The sequence below is a fragment of the Nematolebias whitei genome, chromosome 12 (genome assembly GCF_014905685.2).
Source record: "Nematolebias whitei isolate Nwh7 chromosome 12, NemWhi1, whole genome shotgun sequence".
Classification (NCBI taxonomy): Eukaryota; Metazoa; Chordata; class Actinopteri; order Cyprinodontiformes; family Rivulidae; genus Nematolebias; species Nematolebias whitei.
In genome coordinates, this window is record NC_056509.1 from 27720372 (window position 1) to 27727400 (window position 7029).

The window sequence follows — 7029 nt, forward strand, 5'->3', positions numbered from 1 at the left end:
GGAGGATGGATGGATGGATGGATGGATGGATGGATGGATGGATGGATGGATGGATGGATGGATGGATGGATGGATGGATGGATGGATGGATGGCTGGCTGGATGGAGGTTTATTTTTTCTAACTCAACTCAACTTTATTTTTAACAACATTATGAAAAAGGAAAGCATAACAACATACTATTTTACAAATCGATAATTTACCAAAAAAAAGGAATAGGCTGAAGCCAAGGCTTGTCTATCCCATTCATAGACTCAGCAGTCTGCAATAATGAATCTACTATCCATACAAATACAGTACACAAACCCATATTTATGTGCATGTACTGGTATATACATACATACACAAACCCACATTTACATACACAGATGGTTACGCAATACATATATATATATCTACATAACAGTATAAGCTTTTATAATTTACATTTTAAGGCTCTTTTATTTCAGTTGTATTTACACTTCTTGCATCAAACTGAACTCAGCCACAAAGTTTTTGAGAACTCTAATTCTTTTATTTTGACAGTTTTTCTAAAATGGTTCAGCATCTGAACAAACTTCTGACCACATGCTGTAAGTGAATGCTCCGACTGGCTAATTTACAACAGCTGTTTACCTTACCTGAGCTGGGCTGCAACCACTTTCTGCACAGTAGTTGCACAATGTTGCAAAATGTGAAACTTTGCTGTTTTGTTTCAGTTTGTTTCCCTAATGTGTTATTGTCAAGGACATGTTTATATGTGAGCAAAACAGTTTATTCAACCTATTTCAGCCAGGCTTTTACAGGTTTTGCAGAATGCCTTGCAGTTTAATTCTGTTACAAAAATAATAAATAAATAAATATTTTAAAGTAAACTGCATGAACTTCTTAACAGATTTGCATGCGGTGAAGATATCAAGCTTGGTATGGAAGTGGCTGAGACTCGTTCTCAACACTTACTCTGAACACTAACAAATCATGCAAAAGTTTAATATAAAAAAATTAACATCTATGTGATTTAAATTCTTTTGGGAATGACAGTTTCATTTCACAACTGTTTATACAATCTGTAATTTTGCATTAACTATAATATGTTTTGCTTGATGTATTGTACTTTGCCACATTTTCATTCAAATCAATGTTTGGGTTGGACAAATGCAAGAAACAATTTCAGGCCATAAACTACAGCAGACTGATGTCAATCAACAGGCTAAATGTCAGTAATGAATGTAAATACTTGGGGCACTATGTGACTGCAGACCTGTCAGATGATAGAGACATTTACAGACAAGGTCGTATGCTCTATGGACAAGCTAACATGCTGATACGTAGGTTTGGACTGTGCTCAACATCAGTTAAGATCCAACTCTTTAAGGCCTACTGCACTCCCATGTATACCTCTCACCTGTGGAGTCATTATAAAAGGAGCAGTATGTATAGACTAAATGTGGCATATAATGATGGCATGCGGATGCTGCTGAGGGTACCTCGATGGAGCAGTGCGAGCCAAATGTTTGTAGACGCAGGTGTGCCTACCTGGCCTGCGGTGCTGCGTAATCTCATGTATAGATGCATGTGTAGGTTGTCTGAATTTGAAAACTGTATCATTGCTACACTGACCAACCCTGGACTAAGCTCTGTGCGATACTTTTCTACTTTATGGACTCATCGGCATTTGAGCCTCAAGCTGTTTAACTCTGTGCTCTTTTAGTTTTTTTTAATCTGGATCATATATTGTGTCTGAAATAAAGTAATGATGATGAAGATATATACATATATATATATATATATATATATATATATATATATATATACATATTGTAATGACGCCAGGACACGACAGGTAGAAGTCCCACCAAATGGGTTTATTAGTCGTTGAAAACCGCGCTGCTATTTCTGAGGCGCAGCGCACACCTGCAACAAGCCGTAGCGCTCACCGAACTAGCCTCCCGCTAACACACTCGAACTCCCCCCTCTTCCGGTCCTGACCTGCTGCTCCCCTGATCCCCCGCCCACATGACAGATCTCTCACATGTGAGTGGGAGTCCAGCAGAGACAGTCAGGGGAAGCCTACAACTTTATACACATCACAATAAAGATCACAATGAACACAAAACTAATACACATAACCATAACGACACGAGCAGAACTAAAACACAGAATCGCTACATTAGCCCCCCCACTACAGAGTTCCTCGCCCACGAGGGAACAAACAAAGTCATCCAACCGTCTTGGGGCCCTCCTCGTCCGCTGGGGTCGAGCTCCCTGCGGAGCTTCGGACCCCACCACTGGGACATCATTCTGCGACAGCGGCATGGCTTCCGGGGAGGCTGGTAGTGATACCGGCGACCCCGACTGATGGCCTTCCGGGGCCTGAGGTGCAGCCCTGCCTTGATAGGGTGCCAACCTGTCTCTGTGCAGTGCTACTCTTCTCCTGTTGTGGAGCATCTGCACTCTGTAAACCACCTCCCCCATGCGCTCCAACACTCTGCAGGGACCCACCCACTGACTGTCCAGCTTTGGGCAACGGCCCTTCTTTCTCCGAGGGTTGTAAACCCAGACTAGCTCTCCGGCTGTAAAGTGTCGACCCTTAGCTCTTACATCATAGTTCCGTTTTTGACGCACGCCTGCCTGTTCCTGTTGTCTCCGAGCAAATGCATGTGCTGTCTCCAACCTGTCCTGAAGCTTTCTGGCATACTCAGGACCGGCTGGAACAGCAGGTGCATCTGGAGGGCGTCCGAAAGACAGTTCAGCTGGCGTGCGCAACTCCCTCCCCAACATGAGGAGTGATGGAGTGCAAGTTGTGGAGTCTTGTACAGCTGAGCGGCATGCCATTAACACCAGTGGAAGTTGCTCATCCCAGTCCCGCTGATGCTCCGCTGTGAGGATGGCCAGCTGCTGTCCTAAGGTGCGGTGAAGCCTTTCCACCAGTCCATCGCTCTGGGGATGTAATGGCGTTGTTCTTGTTTTCTGGATGCCAAAACGGCTGCACATGACAGAAAACACCCGTGACTCAAAATTTCTGCCCTGGTCGCTATGTATACTGTCTGGTACCCCGAACCTGCTAATCAGTCCCCCCACCAAGGCATCAGCCACTGTTTCTGCCTCCTGATCAGGGATGGCGTAAGCCTCTGGCCATTTTGTAAAATAGTCAATAGCTGACAGAACATAACAGTTTCCCTTGTCTGAGCGAGGCAGCGGACCCATAATGTCCACAGCCACTCTCTCCATAGGGGCCCCTACAACAAACTGTTGCAGGCGGGCACGTGACTGACCTGTCGGCCCCTTCCGTGCTGTACAGGGGTCACAGCGGCGGCAAAAGTCCTCCACGTCCCTCCTGCACCGGCTCCAATAAAACCCCTGCCGGAGGCGACGGAGTGTTTTTGTGACGCCAAAATGTCCGGACCCAGATGCTCCATGCATGGCCTGCAGGACTACGTCTTTCAGACCTTTGGGGACTACAATCTGCCACCGCTCCTCACCTGTGGCGGGGTCTTTCCAAGCCCTTTGCAGCACCCCCTCTTCCAGACGCAGAGCCTCAAATTTGGACCACAATCCTTTAGTTGCCAGCGAGAACCCAGCAACCCCCTCCCATGGTGGCTTCAATTGGCTCTCCACCCAATGCAACACAGGCTGGATGTCAGGATCCTGTTCCTGTTGATGCCTCCAGCTGTCTGTGCCAACTGCCTGCAGCTCCCTGCAGATTACTGAGTCACCCTGGCATGATCCTGGCTGGCTGCGCTGCAGCTGTTCCTCCTCCAGCCTCTCCCTCCGGTCACAATAACTGCATCCCCCTGCAGCACAAGGGCGACGGGAGAGGGCATCGGCATTAGCGTGCTTAGCTCCAGCCCGATGGACAACTGAGAAGTTGTAGGACTGCAGCTCTTCCAGCCACCGGGCCACCTGACCCTCAGGTTCTTTAAAAGACATCAGCCATTGTAGAGCAGAATGGTCTGTCCTTATAGTGAAATGCAGGCCACACAGGTAGTACTTAAAATGGCGCAGAGAAAGTACCACCGCCAGCAGCTCCCGCCTTGTCACGCAGTAGCGCTTCTCCGCTTTGTTAAAGGCCCTGCTGAAATACCCTACCACTCTCTCTCCCCCCTTCCCCAACTGGGAAAGGACCCCCCCAACCCCTACGTTACTTGCATCCGTGTCAAGGATGAAGGGGAGAGAGGGATCAGCAGGAGCAAGAACTGGAGCCTCGGTCAGAGTTTGCCGAAGACAGTCAAATGCTCCTTGACACTGTTCAGTCCACACGTAGTTTTGGTTCTTCTGGAGAAGTTGGAACAGGGGGGCCGCAATACTTGCAAAACCCCGCACAAACCTCCGGTAATAAGAAGCCAGCCCCAGGAAACTTTTAAGATCTCTCTGAGTCATGGGGATTGGCCACTCTGCCACCATCTTTACTTTGTCCTCCACTGTGCTGATTCCTTCTCTTCCAACCCGGTGGCCCAGAAATGTCACTTCTTGTTGCATGAAATGACATTTATTTGGGTGGAGTCTCAGGCCCGCTGCTCTAATTCTCTCCAACACCTGGCGGAGTGATCCCAGAGCCGCTGCAAAAGAGGTGCCATGGACCAGTATGTCATCCAGATACACGAGGCACTCTTGGCGAGGGATGTCAGCTAGCACCCGGTCCATCAGCCTGGAGAAGGTGGCAGGTGCATTGCACAGCCCAAATGAGAGCACTTTAAACTGCCACAGCCCCCGCCCCGTGCAAAAAGCAGTCTTTGGTCTGGCACTTGTTGATAAGGGGACCTGGTAATAACCGCTCCGAAGGTCCAGAGACGAGAACCAGTTGGAGCCGGACACCAGGTCCAGTGACTCATCGACCCTAGGAAGTGGGTATGAGTCTTTCTCCGTCACCCCATTCAGCGGCCTGTAATCAGCACACAGGCGCCACTCTCCATTCTTTTTGGGCACCATGACAACCGCAGCCGCCCACGGGCTGTCTGAAGGTTCGATAATGCCAGCCTGCAACATGCCCAACACTGCCTTGTCACATGCTTCCTGCCGGGCTAGGGGGAGCCGGCGGGGCCGACATTTTATCGGAGAAGCATCTCCCGTCAGGATGTCATGTTCCACCAACTGAGTCCGACCCACCTGGTCTTCCCTCAGGGCAAAGCTGTCCTTAAAGTCCACGAGCAGCTGCCACAGTTGTTCTTGCTGCTGGGCGTCCAAACCCCTACAGTTCTCAGCCCAGATCTTACGCAGCATGGTTACTGACGCATCTTCGGTCTCATGTGTCACCCACCCTGGGAGGAGTACAGGGTTTGTAGGTGTGGGGGCAGTTGCGGCAGCAATCTGGTTGTACTGTGGTGAGATGTGTCGAACAGCTGCAATCTGAGGTTCTGTGTGACGGACCACAGGCTCCACCCAGGCTGAATCGGGAGCTGTGGGCATCAGCGGAATGAGAGGGCCTTCCTTAAAACTCCATGTCCCCCCACCTAAATCCAACTGGCACCCCACAGCCCTTAAAAAGTCCAACCCCAATATGCACATGTCCTGCACCTCTGCAACCCACACAGGATGGGTGATAGATCGGCCACCTACATTAACAGTCATTGTCCCCCTCCCTTTCATAGGTGCCATGTCCCCTGTGACTGTGCGCAGCTGCACTGTAGTGGGCTGAATCCGAGTCCAGTCTGTCACCACATCAGGCCTCACTAGTGTTACTGTGGAACCAGTGTCAATTAGGGCCGTGCAGGGAATCCCTTCCACTGTGACTGGAACATAACAAAAATCACCAACACAAGTGCGGCCAACCACCGCAACCATGGTCCCTTGTCCTTGGCTCGAATCCCTTTCTGGGGAAGTCTGAGACAGGGCCCCTTGTTGGTGCTGTCGGAGCCTGCCTGCCGGTGACGACGGTGTGGAGGCTACGGTAAGGGTCTGCGATGCCCCCCCCATGCAGACCCTGCGTCGTTTCCCTGCTTCTTGGCTGCCTTAGGACAACGTCTGAGGAGATGGCCTGGTTGGCCACAGCCCCAACAACGGACAGGGGCTCCAGAGGAGTCCTGCGCTGACCCCGCTCGAACCATTTCCACCAACTCTGAGACCCAAGCAGGTTTCTCCTGGTTCAGCTCCGCCCCCTCTGCAGATCTGCATGCTGGTAGTTGTCCTCTCTGGTCATCTCCAGTTGCTACTCCAAGCAAGCACTCCCTCTCCACTGCTAAATCCAAAGCGTCTTGTAGGGATTGGGGGTGCATCAGCTGAACCTGCACACGCAGCTCCGGAGGTGACAGGGCTCTGATGAATTGATCTTTCGCCAATTCATTCTGTACACCTGAAGACATGTGTGCATACGCTTTCCGTGTGAGGCTCTCAATGTCATTAGCCAAAATACGCAAGGGTTCACCCGGAAACCTGCTCCTGCTGCTGAGTTTATTTTTAAAGATGTCTGGCTGTACACATTGCCCAAACCGCCTCTTCAGCGCTCCGACTAAGGCATCATAGTCTTTCCTGTCCTCGGAGCCGAGCAGCAACAGGCAGTCCAATGCATCGTCTTGTAGGCAGAGAGCTAGCTGCAGGGCTTTATGCTCCACTGTCCATCTTCCAGCCTGTGCCAGCAGCTCAAACTGTGCATGGAACGCCTCCCAGCTTGACCTACCGGAGTACTTGGGCGTCTTCAACAGGACAGCGACATTATGGCCGCCGCCATCGTTGTAACAGTTATGGCCGCCGCCAAACGCGTTGACATCTTTTGGCGCTCTCTGGGACAACGGCGTCGACAGCCCCGACTTCCCGCTGGCGCCGAAACCTGCCTCGGTAGCCATCCTCGCCGCAGAGCCTCGCAGAGACTCCTTCGCCCGAGCCATTTTATGAAGCTCTGCACTCCACGCCTCACTGTCCTCCTCTTTTTCCGACTTAACTCTCACGTGAAGAGGCGTTCTGTCCATGACGCTGTTGTAGCTGGCGGAGACAACGTGCTAACAGCACTCACTTGGCTCAAACGGTGGTGCGGTGCGGTGCTCCGTCGATGAAGTTTACTTCTGACACCAATGTAATGACGCCAGGACACGACAGGTAGAAGTCCCACCAAATGGGTT